General features: G+C 42.0%; 1 long non-coding RNA gene across 3 annotated transcripts in view; it reads right to left on the bottom strand.

The window, feature by feature from the left end:
• LOC123464079 overlaps window positions 1-13,603 on the bottom strand; it is a 120,087-nt gene extending 106,484 nt beyond the window's left edge. For all 3 annotated transcript variants that reach the window (XR_006639335.1, XR_006639336.1, XR_006639334.1), the window contains exon 1: window positions 13,389-13,603. This is a non-coding gene — a long non-coding RNA (uncharacterized LOC123464079). The remainder of the gene's footprint in view (window positions 1-13,388) is intronic.
• Window positions 13,604-13,872: the final 269 nt, after the last annotated feature.

The raw sequence follows: 13,872 nt of genomic DNA, 5'->3' as shown, positions 1-13,872 counted from the left end.
TGGCTGGCTCTGAAAATGGAGAAAACTCATAGAAGGAACAAATGAAAGTCTAGAGCAGCCGATGACAGAAGTGGATTCTTCCCCAGAGCATCCAGATGAGAGTTTAGCAGAAATGAGCGTCTTGATTTCTCTCTACCTTATGGGGTCCTAAGCAGACAGGCCAGCCAAGCCCACCTGAATTTCCATGACCTATGGAATGACAGAAACCTGCAGGTCACCTGGGATGTTGTTCTAACCTCCTCAACGTGGTCCTTAACTCCACAGCCATAGAAAATGAAGACATGTCTTCAGTGTCTCCCTGTCTCTAAATAAAGGTTATAATATCCGGCTATGCCTAAGAAACATCCCCAAGGCAAATGTTCACAAGATGTAATGTTTCGAGTTCAACTGAAAAGAAATGCACTAAATTATTGCCAAATGCCGTAACTTTCATATTAATTGCAATCCTCAGCGAGGTTCAGTTGAGGACAATTAGACTCTTTAATCCTAGTTAGGTTTGCCTTGCCAGTTTCACTGCAGTTGCAGGACAGAGCTAACTTTAGAATTCACGTCAGAAGGGTCGAGAGCTTGGGACTGTTGCTTCAGGGGGACGTGATTTAACCCGTAACCTTTTCAGTTCACCAAACAACAATGTTGAATGTATCGATGAGCCTCTGGGTCCTGTATCTACTTGTCAAATTTGACAGTGATTTTTTTTTTTCTTTAGCTTCATGTCTCTTTTGGAAAACCTTGACCTTCTCCTAGGAGAATCTATTGAAATCGGGTAAGCTATTTATGATCTTGAGAAAGTCACCGGAGAAGAGGCAAAATGGATCATGCTTGCTTTCATACCACTGATCACTTAGATAAGAGAAAGCCTCGGAGCAGGTCAAAAATGTTCAGAGCACATAATCTTCCCCAAGTAAATGGTGTCGTGAATGGCGCTTAGCCTGCTAGCCCAGATTTTTCCTGTTCAGAACAAGAAGTAACTGTGGAGCACAATTCAAGAGCAGACATAGTTTAAACAAAGCGACATGGGAAAGAGGAAGAGGAGATAGCTCTTAAAGAAGAAAGAGGTTGTAGACAGAGCCAGAACATTCGATTCAGGATTCCACTTTCCATACAGGATGAGCAGAGGGTAGTAGAACTTGGGGGTGAAAACTGGGGGTATAGTTCAATAGGCCTTTGCCTTGCCTTTAAGCCCGAGGACCTAAGTTCAATCCAATCCCCATTAAAAGAAGCCCTTGGTGGTAGTGTCTAGCAAAGTTGGCAAGTTCAAGTCCAATGAGAGATACTTTCTACAACAAACAAACAAACAAACAAAAAAAGTGGACAGTTCCAGCAAGCTGTTGGTCCCTGATGGCCCCAAAACATTATAGGCTGTTGCCAAGGCTCTTGGTTGCCCACTAGAATTAGATGGTAAGACCCTATTACTGAAGGCATCACATGTGTGGGCTGCAGGTCACACAGAAATCAAACTGGAGCTAATCTGGAAAATCCTGCTGACTAGCTGTCATGATGCTAGAAAGAGATATGCGGTCTTTTTGGAGAGAAAAGTCATCAAGTGTCTTAACCAGAAGTGGACCCCGCAAGTTCTACAGTGAGCCAGACAGATACGCCAACTGATGCAGGAGTGCCATGTCTGTTATGGGGAAAACCAACTGCTCTCTGAGTGGACTAGAGGCCTGCTCCACTGGAGAGAATTCCTGCCTGGTACTGAAAATCAAAAGCCTATAGCTGGCCAGGTCACAAGCCCTGGGAGGAAACTGCTACTGTTATCTGGCTATATGGAGATATTATGCCTACCAAAGTACCCTCTGCTAGCTATGGTTACGCCCATCTATTCATGTTACTCCCACTGTTGGTTAGTGAAGCTTCTCTTTTCAGATGGCACTCATCAATGGGACCACTCAAAACAACACCAAAGTGTGAGAAGAAATGACAGTGATGTGTTCAGTGCTAGGTAAGACATCTCTGTCACATCCTCCAAGGCTCAGAGAAGAGGTAGCTGAAAGAATGTAAGAGCCAAAGGAAGGGGAAGAGTGCTTTTGCAATACAGTCTTCCAGACACAAAGTGGCCTTGATATTCATGACCTCACAGTGGCTGACAGTACCTATACCCATGCACTGCACAACAGGAAGGGGAAAATGATGGCATCAAAACAGAAGAGAAACTAGTTGAAAGAAGAAGGGATTCAGTGGAAGGAAGAGCCTAGAGGGGGAAAAGATGGGTGGTGGGAGAGAATTATGATTATGGTACATTGTCTATAGGTATGGAGGTCAATGAAAGGTTAAAAATGGTGGACAGCCGCCAGGCGTGGTGGCGCACGCCTTTAATCCCAGCACTCGGGAGGCAGAGGTAGGAGGATCGCTGTGAGTTCAAGGCCACCCTGAGACTCCATAGTGAATTCCAGGTCAGCCTGGGCTAGAGTGAGACCCTACCTTGAAAAACAAAACAAAACAAAAATGGTGGACAGTGCCAGAGGAATGACACCTGAAGCTACTATCCTTTGGCCTCCACAAGCACACACCATACACACACACGCACGCACGCATGCACACACGCACCCACATACAAAATACCACATGGCCCCAGGCAAATGCCTTAAAGTCCCTGAGCCTCAGAGACCTACTGTCAAACAGGTTAGCTTTTCAGTGTTAGCATGAGGCTGGAGCATGGAACACTCCTTTACTGATGACTGTATTAGGAAGAGGCAACCTCAGCCTCTGCTCTTGTCCCCGAGTCCCCAATAATCGTCTGCTCTAACAGATATGGCTCTGTTGGCTAGACTACCAAGCATCACATTCAATGCCAAGGACTAGGGGATATCTAGACCAGTAGTCTACAGCAAGGGTGGCAGGAGGGTACGTACTATACCCACAGAAGGAAGGGCCTACAGGCAACTGTCCACAAATAAAAATGTCATCCTAAAACAATCCAATTTTCTGGCCTAATCAGTTGACAATGACTTGGCCATGGAAGATGATCTATTTTTCCAGCATGTCCAGTTTCTTGGCTTTCCTAAATCATTAATTATGGCCATGTTTTCCCAAGTGTGGAAATTCCCCTTGCACAGATGCAGCCATTCCTGGCCAACCCTCCTTTCCTGAGAAGTCTCCACAGCACAAAAATATTTTTTTGTTTTCCCCAATTCAAAGGGAAAATTTCCTCACTCTTTTCTCCCCTCCTCCCTTAAAGCCCTCTGGCAATTTCCAGGAATCAAAGTCAACCAGCAGTATCAAGATCACCACAGAGCCTTTTGGCTGCCCTACATCGAATATGACAAAAAAGAATCTGAGCGTCAAATTTCACAGTATAAACCATTTCGATGTTTGTTTGTTTGTTTGTTTTTCTGTAACTTTCTTATGTGAGAGAGAGAGAAACTTGGTGTTCCAGGGCCTCCAGCCAGTGTGATAGAATCCAGACGCTTGCACCACCTTGTGCACAGGTGTGACCTTACGCTTGTGTCACCTTGTGCATCTGGCTTGTGTGGGATCTGGAGAGTCAAACGTGGGTCCTTATGCTTCGCAGGCAAGTGCCTTAACTGCTAAGCCATCTCTCCAGCCTTGATGTGTTTCTTTTAATCAAGGTAGTCAATGCAATGGAAATCAAAATCTGCCCATTCCCACCTAAGAATGTGCTTCTAAGACTTGAGTGCTTCCATTAGCAACAACAGTGGCCAGAGTGATTAGTGTCACATCTGGATCCGGTTGCATTACATGAAACATACTTCAGACATGGAAAAGCCTTCTATAAATACAGGCATTCAGCACCCAACCAGATGCCTCTACAACCTGTATTAATTATTCAAATAGCGAAAATGTTGGACAATACATCAAGGTTACCATATTCGTGGCTGGGGCTTGTGGTGCTGGGCTGATCACAGGAAACCTAGGGATATTTTATTCTTTTTCAGAACACTCATCAGAGAAGCTTTTCTGTTCGGGAAACTAAATTTAGTTGGTGGGTAATAAAATGATGAGTCAGATGTGTGCCCTCCAGGTCTTTATGACCTAGTGAAGAAGGCATGGTACCTGCCCTGGTTCTCAGTGGGACAGTTTCTTCTTTCTCCTGGGGTCTTTGGCAATGTCTGGAGGCAGTTTTGATTATGAGAACCGGAAGTGTGTGTGTTGGGTGGAGGGGGGTGCTACTGGAATCCAATGTAAAGGAACAAGGACTCAGGTAAACAGCTAATTATACCTAAGTCAGCCTCCCACAACAGAGAATTATCTAGTACCAAAAGTCAATAGTGTCAAGGCTGAGAAACCCTGAACTAGCTATATTAGCTAGAATAGAGGACTTGTTGATTGATTGCTTAATTGATTGATGGGTGTTGGTCCACAAGGTAAATGACTTTCACCCTAAGACCTCAGCCACTTTCAATTTGTGCCTGTGACTCATTACATGGCCCACATGAATACATTTACATAGGTACTGAACGAAGCATGAGATAAAGTGTCATGAGAAAACGTGAACAGTAATTCAGAAGGAATTATTAAGAAGATAAAATTTGTACTGGGGAGCCGGGCCTGGTGGCGCACACCTTTAATCCCAGCACTTGGGAGACAGAGGTAGGAGGATCACTGAGAGTTGGAGGTCAGCCTGAGACTGCAGAGTAAATTCCAGGTCAGCCTGGGCCAGAGTGAGACCCTACCTCGGAAAAAAAAAATTATACTGGGGATGGTGTGCCAGTGACAGAGTCCTCACCCAAGGCCTCCACATGCACGCACACATGTACACACACACACACACACACACACACACACACACACACACTAAGAGAATAGTTAAGAGCCATTTTTAGTTGGTGGTTACTGAAAACTGAAGTTATATCTTTAAATTAGAAGATGTTAAAGGGAAACATGATTTAATTTACTAAAGTTATTTAGCACATCTTTTTAAAGTAAAACAGTGACAGTCTAATAGTTTAGTGTCAGTGGCATAAATAAAGCTATTACTGCATGGAAATCTGAAGTTTTGATTAAGTAATTACTTTCTATTGTAATGTGTGGGTTACCCAGGAAATACTGGCTTTCTTCTTCTATCTACATGACCTGTCTGTTCTCTGTATAAGTTCTGGAGTAAGTCAGAAAATGGCATGTAATTTTCTATTAGTATTACTCAAATATAACCCATTTTAAACAGAAATAACTAGAATAATCTTCTATTTGTATAATTAACATCAATGTCCTCTGAATTTAATGTAGCTGTCAAAACCATAATGTTCCTGATTTTTGCAACACAGAGGAGAAAAACTTAGAAAATTAACAGTCAAATTTTCACCCCCAAGTGAATTTAGTGAAGTATGTTTAGGAGCAAAAAAGAGAGTATTAATCATTCAGTTTCACAGAGAAACAATTAAACAAGTAAAAATTTCTTCATCCCTGTAAGACAAAAATTTTGTGAAGAATGGAGTTCCTCAATCAACGCATTGTACTAAAAGTGCATATTCTAAGCACCAAAATTAGAAAATTGAAAGAACAGAACAGACTGGGGCGTTGCTCACTGGCAAAGCACTAGCCTAGCGTGCATGAGACCCTGCGTTTGTTCACCAATAGTGCAAAAAGACTCACTAAAACTTGGAGCAGGGGAATATTTAATATGCACATAAAGAGTGCTCTAAGTAGTGAAAATGGGCCTCTCATTGTTGCCTACCTTTGCTTACAAGACAAAGTGTATCCCTTCTTCTTGTAGGAAAGCAGGCTTAGCTAAGCAAGACTAATGCTCTTTGCTAAATATTGAAAGGGGAGTTTTTATTGAGGATTATGCTTTGCTTTAGTGATGGGCACAGATTTTTCCAGAACAGCAGGCAGAATCTCCTATACCAGGGCTAGCGCAATTTCCGTAATCTGGGCACCCTGCTGGTCTGGCTTCCTGCTATGGCCTTATTGGCCTCCCACTTCACCTACTTGAAGTCTAACATGACCAGAGTCTCTCCACCTCTTCTCCATGGAAAGCTATCATCATGTGAACGAAACATATTGCCAAGATATGGAAGTATGAATTGGCACGGAGTTCTGCTCAAAGAAATGTTAAGTTTGGTAGTTTTGCTGGGATGCTTGCCACAGGGCAATAAACACTGGGAATGTGAGCATCAAAGGCAAAATGAGTGGAAGTGTTTTGTTCAGCCTCTAAAGTGCTTGACAAAATCTTAGGTTTTCCTGTATTTCCTATCCCCGGGATGATGTCCAAATATCTAATAACTGGCGTGACATGGGCACTGATCAATCAAAATAGATGTCGGAGCAACCAGAATGCACTAAGTCAGTCAGAATGCCCCAACTATTATGCACCAGCTAAATGACAACCCTGATTACTTAACATGGTCATGAGCCTCAGTTTAAAGTTAATTTGTAAACATTAGGAAAACATACTTTACTGTACAATGTTTTAATATATCTGCATTGAGGTTTAGATCATGTACATCCATATAAAATAAAGTATTCTATTGAATTAAAAATGTTGTAATTGTGGGCTGGAGCGATTGCTAAGTGGTTAAAGTACTTGCCTTCAAAGCCTAAAGACCCAGGTTCAATTCCCCAGGACCTGTATAAAGCCAGATGCACAAGGTGGCGAATGTATCTGGAGTTCATTTGCAGTGGCTGGAGGTCCTGGTGTGCCCATTCTTTTACTCTATCTGCCCCCCCTCAAATTAATAAATAATTTTTTAAAAAGAGTGTTATAATTACTTATCAAATGAGAATTGTAGTTCCCTTCATCATAGCTTTTCAGGTAATAGGTATTTTTTAAAATTCGGGTTTGGGTCTCTTTACTGGATTATCAATAAGACTATGCATAATTGCCCAAATGTACATCACATTATTTAAAATTCTAAACTATCACAGCACACAGGAGTCCTTGGTAGGAGAATCTCAAATTCAAAGCCAGCTTGGGCCACACAGTGAGCTCTAGGCCAGCCTTCACTATGTAACAAGTCCTTGTCTCAAAACACACAAGCAAACAAATCAATATGCAGGAAAGGCTTTATTTCCATGTCTGAAATGCTATTCCTCTCATTTAAAGAAAATATGTTATTTGCTTTATTTAAGAAAGAGAGGGTGGGGAGAGAGAGAGAAGAAAGGACAGGATTTTTTTTTTTTTTTTTGTCATTGGAAAATGTCAAAGTTAGGTTACATGACTGCTCTGGAAAGATACACCCATGAAAAGCAAACTTGAGTGTGCTCGCCTCATGTTAATCTTTAAATCTCTGCTGTGAAGTTTACCTGCTTTTGTTATGGTGGTAATGCATCATACCAGAAGGACAAAAGTCTCTCTGGCCACCATCCTCATTTTGTGTAGAATCTGAGACTTCTGTGAGCGTGCCAGCTAAAACAGAGAAGAGGTGGATAGGAAACACTCCAAAGAGATGCGGAGCTGTCCAGCGGTCTGAGCATAGAGGCTAGGCCCAGCCTCTCAGCCTTACTGTGGCCATTTAGAACAAGGATTCAGCTAGGTCATTTTGATGAGCAACAGGAGTGTGTATGCCTACATGTACATGGTAGTTTTCTCTTCTCTAAGGTTTCAGCTACCAAAATCAGCCATGGTCTGAAAATATGAGATGGAAAATTCTAGAAGTGAATAATCCATACATTTGCAAATTGCATGTCAATCCGGCTAGCATGATGGAATTTCATGCCAGCTCATTCTGTCCCTCCTGGGATGTATATCATCCTTTTGTCCAGTGCATATGCGATGTATATGGTACCTGCACATGAATCAATTAGCGGCCACCTCGGTTATCAGATGCAATGTCATGGGACCACAGTGGTTTTGTTCAAGTAACCCCTTATTTTACTTGGAAATGGCCCAAAGACAAAAATGTAGCAGTGCTGGTAATTCGACAGTGCGAAGAAATGCCATTAAGGGCTCCCTTTAAGCAAAAGGATGAAATTTCTTGACTTGAATTGAGAAAGAAAACAATGCATGCCAAGGTTCCTGAGACCTAAAGTAAAAACAAATTTTCTGTCTATAAAATGCTAGAAACCTAAAAGAAAATTTGTGTCATTAGTTTTGCTATCATACCATAATGTAAATTATGACTATAGTGGATGATAAGTGTTTAGGTTAAGTTGCAAAAAAGAACTAAGTGATAAGGATTGGTACTATTTGTGGTTCCAGGTATCCACTGGGGTCTTGGGATATACTTTGTGTATAAGAGGGGATGACTGTACAGATGCATGGACATCTATATGTCTGTGTGTCTGTCTGTCTGTCTATCTATCTATCTATCCTCTTCCCAAGGAGAACTTTCCTGCTTTATATATTGCTTTCCACTTTAAATAGTGTAGATGAATACGAGAGAAATACTGTGTGGGAGAAGAACAGGAGACTTGAAGAAGGCAAAAATAGGAGTATCACACTGTACAAATAGTCTTTCAGCCTGTTAATGTCAAGCTATTTTGCAAACACTCACACACAGGCACACGCTTATTTTTTTTAATTTTTCAATTTTTTCAAATTTGAGACAGAGAAAGAGAGAGAGGGAGAGAGGATGGGTGTGCCAGGGCCTCTAGCTACTGCAAACGAACTCCAGATGCATGTGCCACCTTGTGCATCTGGCTTATGTGGGACCTGGAGAATCAAACCTGGATCCTTAGGCATCATAGGTAAGCACCGTAACTGCTAAACCATCTCTCCAGCCCAGTTTCACTATTTCTTTTGCAATCAACAACAGTCATTTTTAGCATACCATTTTGGGGAAAAAAATGCCATGTATTAGCATAGAAAAGTTTCCCAGAGTCAGGTATGATGGCGCATGCCTTTAATCCCAGCACTCAGGAAGCAGAGGTAGGAGGATTGCCGTGAGTTCGAGGCTACCCTGAGACTACATAGTTAATTACAGGTCAGCCTGGACATGAGTGAGACACTACCTCACTCCCCGCCCCACCAAAAAAGAAAGAAAAGTTTCCCAGAGTATAACTAACTTAAAAATTCAAATAAATTATGTTTGTTCTTTATAAATTTCCTTGATCTTTTTCTCTTTGCATTTGACAGATAATGCATGCCCACTTCACTAAGGTTCTAACAAAAATCTTTTTTATTGATATGGGGAGGGGATATGATGGAGAATGGAATTTCAAAAGGGAAAGTGGAGGGGGGAGGGTATTACCATGGGATACTTTTTATAATCATGGAAAATGTTAATAAAAATTGAGAAAAAAGGGCTGGAGAGATGGCTTAGCGGTTAGGCGCTTGCCTGTGAAGCCTAAGGACCCCGGTTTGAGGCTCGGTTCCCCAGGTCCCACGTTAGCCAGATGCACAAGGGGGCGCATGCGTCTGGAGTTCGTTTTCAGAGGCTGGAAGCCCTGGCGTGCCCATTCTCTCTCTCTCCCTCTATCTGTCTTTCTCTCTGTGTCTGTCGCTCTCAAATAAATAAATAATTAATTAAAAAATAAAATAAAAATAAAAAAATTAAAAAAATTGAGAAAAAAATAAATAAAAATTAAAAAGAAGAAAAAATATTTTTTAATTTTGTATTTTATATTAAGTGGTTTGATGTCTAGCTATTTCTTCTTATATTTCCCTTTACAAAGGGCAAACTAACATATCCACAAATATCCTAGAGTTGAGAAAGGAAGGGAATTGGGAAAACGTATTGCCTAGCTTCTGCATGGTAGGCAATTAAACAGTATCCCACTTGTACAGATAAAACAAGTAACTATGGAAACACAAATTGCTCCTTAGTACTTTTAATGTTTTAAAACTACAAACTTAAAAATAAATGCTTTTAGCCAGGCAAGGTAGGAGGATCTCCATGAGTTCAAGGCCACCCTGAAACTACATAGTGAGTTCCAAGTCAGTCTGGGCTAGAGTAAGACCCTATTTTGAAAAACAAAAACAAACAAACAAACAAAAAGTTTTCATTTTAAAATTTCAAATTCCATATAGGAAGTTGTCAAATAAATATACACATACAAAAGAGAAAATTTAGGGGCTAAGGAGATAGCTAAGTGGTTAAAGGCCCTTGCTTATACAAAGCCTGCCAATCATGATTCAATTTCCCAGTATCCACATAAAGCAAGACGCACAACGTGGCGCACTTGCCAGGAGTTTGTTTTCAGAAGGAAAAGAAGAGGGCCTGGCGTGTCCATGTACTTTCTCTTTCGCTCCCTCTCCCTCTCTCTTTCTCTACAAATAAATACATAAATAAGCAAAATTGTTTCAAAAGAAAGTTTAAATTAGTCCTCCAAATACATGTATGTGGTCACATACATATTCCAAGCTCAAATATTTTTTTTTTTTTGGAATGCAAAGAAGGCAAAGTAAAATAGTTTTTGGTCCCAATCAGAAATCATTGCATATGCATATATATTTTTTTTCATCCTGGAGATGCAGCTCTACCACTGAGTTCCATCCCCATCTCTTATCTGTGTATTTGAAGATGTTCTCCCCTTCAGCTCAGTGTGACAATAAGTCCTCACTGTGGTACCAGGTCTATCACTACAGCTGGACGCAATTCCTCATCTGTCTTTTCCTAACTAGAGACCCAAGACATTATAAAAGAAATCAGATACAGCAAAAGAGCCTCATTTTTTTTTTTTTCTTTGTGAGAGAATGCCAAAGGTCTAGCGGACAGTCATGTGCTTCCAAGCACAAAGAGGCTTACAAAGGGAAGACGTTGACGCTGGCTTTGAAGATCATTTTATCTCCCACGATTTTGGTGCCTTTAAATATGTCACCTGAATGTGATATTAACATAATCGTCTGCATTTCCAGCTAATGAATGCACCTGCTTCTAAGACGTTATTTTAGCAGTTTTAATGAGCTCTTCAAAAGAGTTTGCCCGGCCTTGCTGCATTGCTAGAGAAATAGCAGCTGTAAGCAACTCACACGCATTCTGTATTCGAATCAAGCTCTGGGAAGGAACATCCATCTACCCATCTGTCTAAGAAAAGGGGAGTGTATCTGGGCTGTAGCTGTGGCCATTGGGAAAAACAGCCGCAATGTGTAGGTGCGCCTGGTCAAAGAAGGTTCTTCCTAGCATGGCTGTAAATGTGTTAAGACTCGGGCAATTTACCTAAGTCCCAATTTTCTCATCTGCATAATGGTATCCACATATAAGCTTGTCATGATTACATGCCACACCTGTTATCAGTGCTCAATAATGTTACATTTTCCTATGTGCATAATGTTTATTCTCAAGAAGATACAATCTAACCAAAGGTCAGAATCCCTTTACGTGAAAAATTCAGGATACGTAAATCCATAGAGACAGTAAGGAAGTTGGTGGTGTCCAGGTTCTGGGAAGAGGGAGTGAGCCTCAAACAGTTAATTACTTGATGGACACAGGGATTCCCTTTTGGGGTGATGAAAACGTTTTGGGCCTAAATATAAAGTGATGGTTGCACAGCATGAAGATATGCCTCTGAAGTGTTTACTTTAAGATGGTTAATTTTGGGCTGGAGAGATGGCTTAGCGGTTAAGCGCTTGCCTGTGAAGCCTAAGGACCCCGGTTCGAGGCTCGGTTCCCCAGGTCCCACGTTAGCCAGATGCACAAGGGGGCACACACGTCTGCAGCTCATTTGCAGAGGCTGGAAGCCCTGGTGCGCCCATTCTCTCTCTCTCCCTCTATCTGTCTTTCTCTCTGTGTCTGTCGCTCTCAAATAAATAAATAAAAAATTTTTAAAAAAGATGGTTAATTTTGCTATGTGAATTTCTCTGTTATGTTCCCCAAGGCATTGGGGACATTGTGAAAAAGGGGACAGAAAAAAAACAAACACCCTGTAAGAACAGAGGATGGAGGGGAGAGCGCTGGAACACTATCTTCCAGACATGAAATGGCCAGCCATTGCATTCACAACCTCACTGAGGCTGTTGCTACCTGTACAAGCAAGACCTGCATAGTGTCATCACGGCTGATAAAAGGGGACAAAGAAAAACAAGGCATGGCCGGGCCTTTGATCCCAGCACTCGGGAGGCAGAGGTAGGAGGATCGCTGTGAGTTCGAGGCCACCCTGAGACTACATAGTGAATTCCGGGTCAGCCTGGGCTAGATCCAAGACTCTACCTTGAAAAACAAGAAAAAGAAAAAAAGAAGAAAAACAAGACATCAAAATAGAAGAAGAGGGCGTTCAGTGGAAGGGAGGACAGAGGAGGATAAGACAAAGGAGTGGAAGGGAATTATGATCAAAATACACGATGTGGTACATGCATGAAAACTGTCAACTAAAACTTTAAAAACTAAAATTAATTAATTAATGAAACGTGTGACTTTAGCTGGATCGAATTCCGTTTGATTGGCTACAGGTTGTAAGACGGTTCTTAGGTGGATAACTGTCCATCAAGACCTATGGTAAGGAAAACCTCTCTCATCTCTTCTACTAAAGCAGTACAGATGGTGACCCCAATGCTAAACCATACCCTGAAACACAGGGAGACTCTCAGCACGCAAGCCCCCGAGTTGTCCTGGAAGCCATTGAGAATTTTTGAACTATAAAGTAGATATCGACATGCTGGAAGTACTTGCTTCCTTTTCATCTACACTTCATGCTTTGGTTTTGTGATCAAATTCATTTCATGATTGTCACTCTTGACTTCAGTCACATTTCCATGACTGTCAGCTACCTTCTCTCCTCCTATAGGCCCCTCCGTGTGATTTCATTGGAAAATGAGTAACCCATCCAAAACTCAACGGATGGGAGATGAAAAGTGAGGCCATTGCTGCTTTTAAAAGTGCACATAGGAAAAAAAATGCACACAGAAGGCACATAACACATCAAATGGTAGAAATGATATCCCTGATTTCAATCTCTCTCTCTCAGATAGCTCAAACACGAGACAGCTGTTAGGAAAACAGAAAGTGTCCAATTCTCTTTTTAAATTTTTATTTCAACAATAGTGAAACAAATATTCTGGCTGGGATGGAAGTAACTGACTCTCTGGCCTCCACACCCCCTAACGTGCCCTCACATGATACTAGACACCAACCCTCCCTCAATATTTTGAACTAGCTTCTCGATGCTTCTATGCTACTTCTATGCTGGAGTACCCATTCAGGAATCAGGCCCAGCTTGGGAATCTTATTAACACAGAGCTGATTTCTAGAATTCCCCCTCCCCCAAGCTGAACCTTCTGGCAATGATGTGCACCCCCACATTCTACAAGGTCCCCTTTATCCAGACTGGCGTGGAACATCTCCGCACTCGGTTGTACCATGTGACCACGGTTCTGCAACCTGGGAAAAGCATCCCCAAGGAGCCCCCCTCCAGTGTTGCCGAGGATGGCCTGCCATCTGTGGCCTCGCTAAGCCCACGTACTGTGGTTCTCCAAGCTGCAGTCATCTCAGGATCACCCTTGACCTGCTGGATCCCAACCCAGATCCCAAGGTGATTCCTGTGCACACTTAGGTTCGAGAAGCCCTGCTTTACCAGATCTACCTGATGGGGCTTGTGCCAGCAACATAACTCACCGCGTCCTGTTCCCATGTTGTATCCGTGCACTTTCCACTTGCAGGCTAGCTCTCTGTGGTGCTCCTAGGGAAACTATCTGTGTTTTGGAAGAGCTCCTACCCAGTGGGCCTTGAAGCGATCTACACGTCTACGGGTTTGGTGGTCACAAGTTTATATAGCACAGCCTCCCATTAAGCAAGCCATACCCACTCCCCTCCAGGTCAGGCTGCCCTCCTTTATTGCCACAGCCCTTCTGTTACCATGTTCATAAATTAGTGTTAAAGAAGGAAATTACCAAAAGGAAAAAAAAAATAGTGTCTATAAACCTGCATAGTTTAGAGCTAAAGAATATGTTAAAATTTTCCATCGTGGAAATTTCCCAGCTACTGGGCTCTTTAGTGTTTTTTTTTTTTTTTTTTTTTTTTTTTTTTTTTCATAGCTGCAAGCAAAGAATGGAAATTTCCAAATGCTGCATCAAGGGCTGCTGTTCTGCTGACTGTCTTG

The sequence above is a fragment of the Jaculus jaculus genome, chromosome 10 (genome assembly GCF_020740685.1).
Source record: "Jaculus jaculus isolate mJacJac1 chromosome 10, mJacJac1.mat.Y.cur, whole genome shotgun sequence".
Classification (NCBI taxonomy): Eukaryota; Metazoa; Chordata; class Mammalia; order Rodentia; family Dipodidae; genus Jaculus; species Jaculus jaculus.
This window is presented reverse-complemented; position numbering and strand designations above follow the sequence as displayed.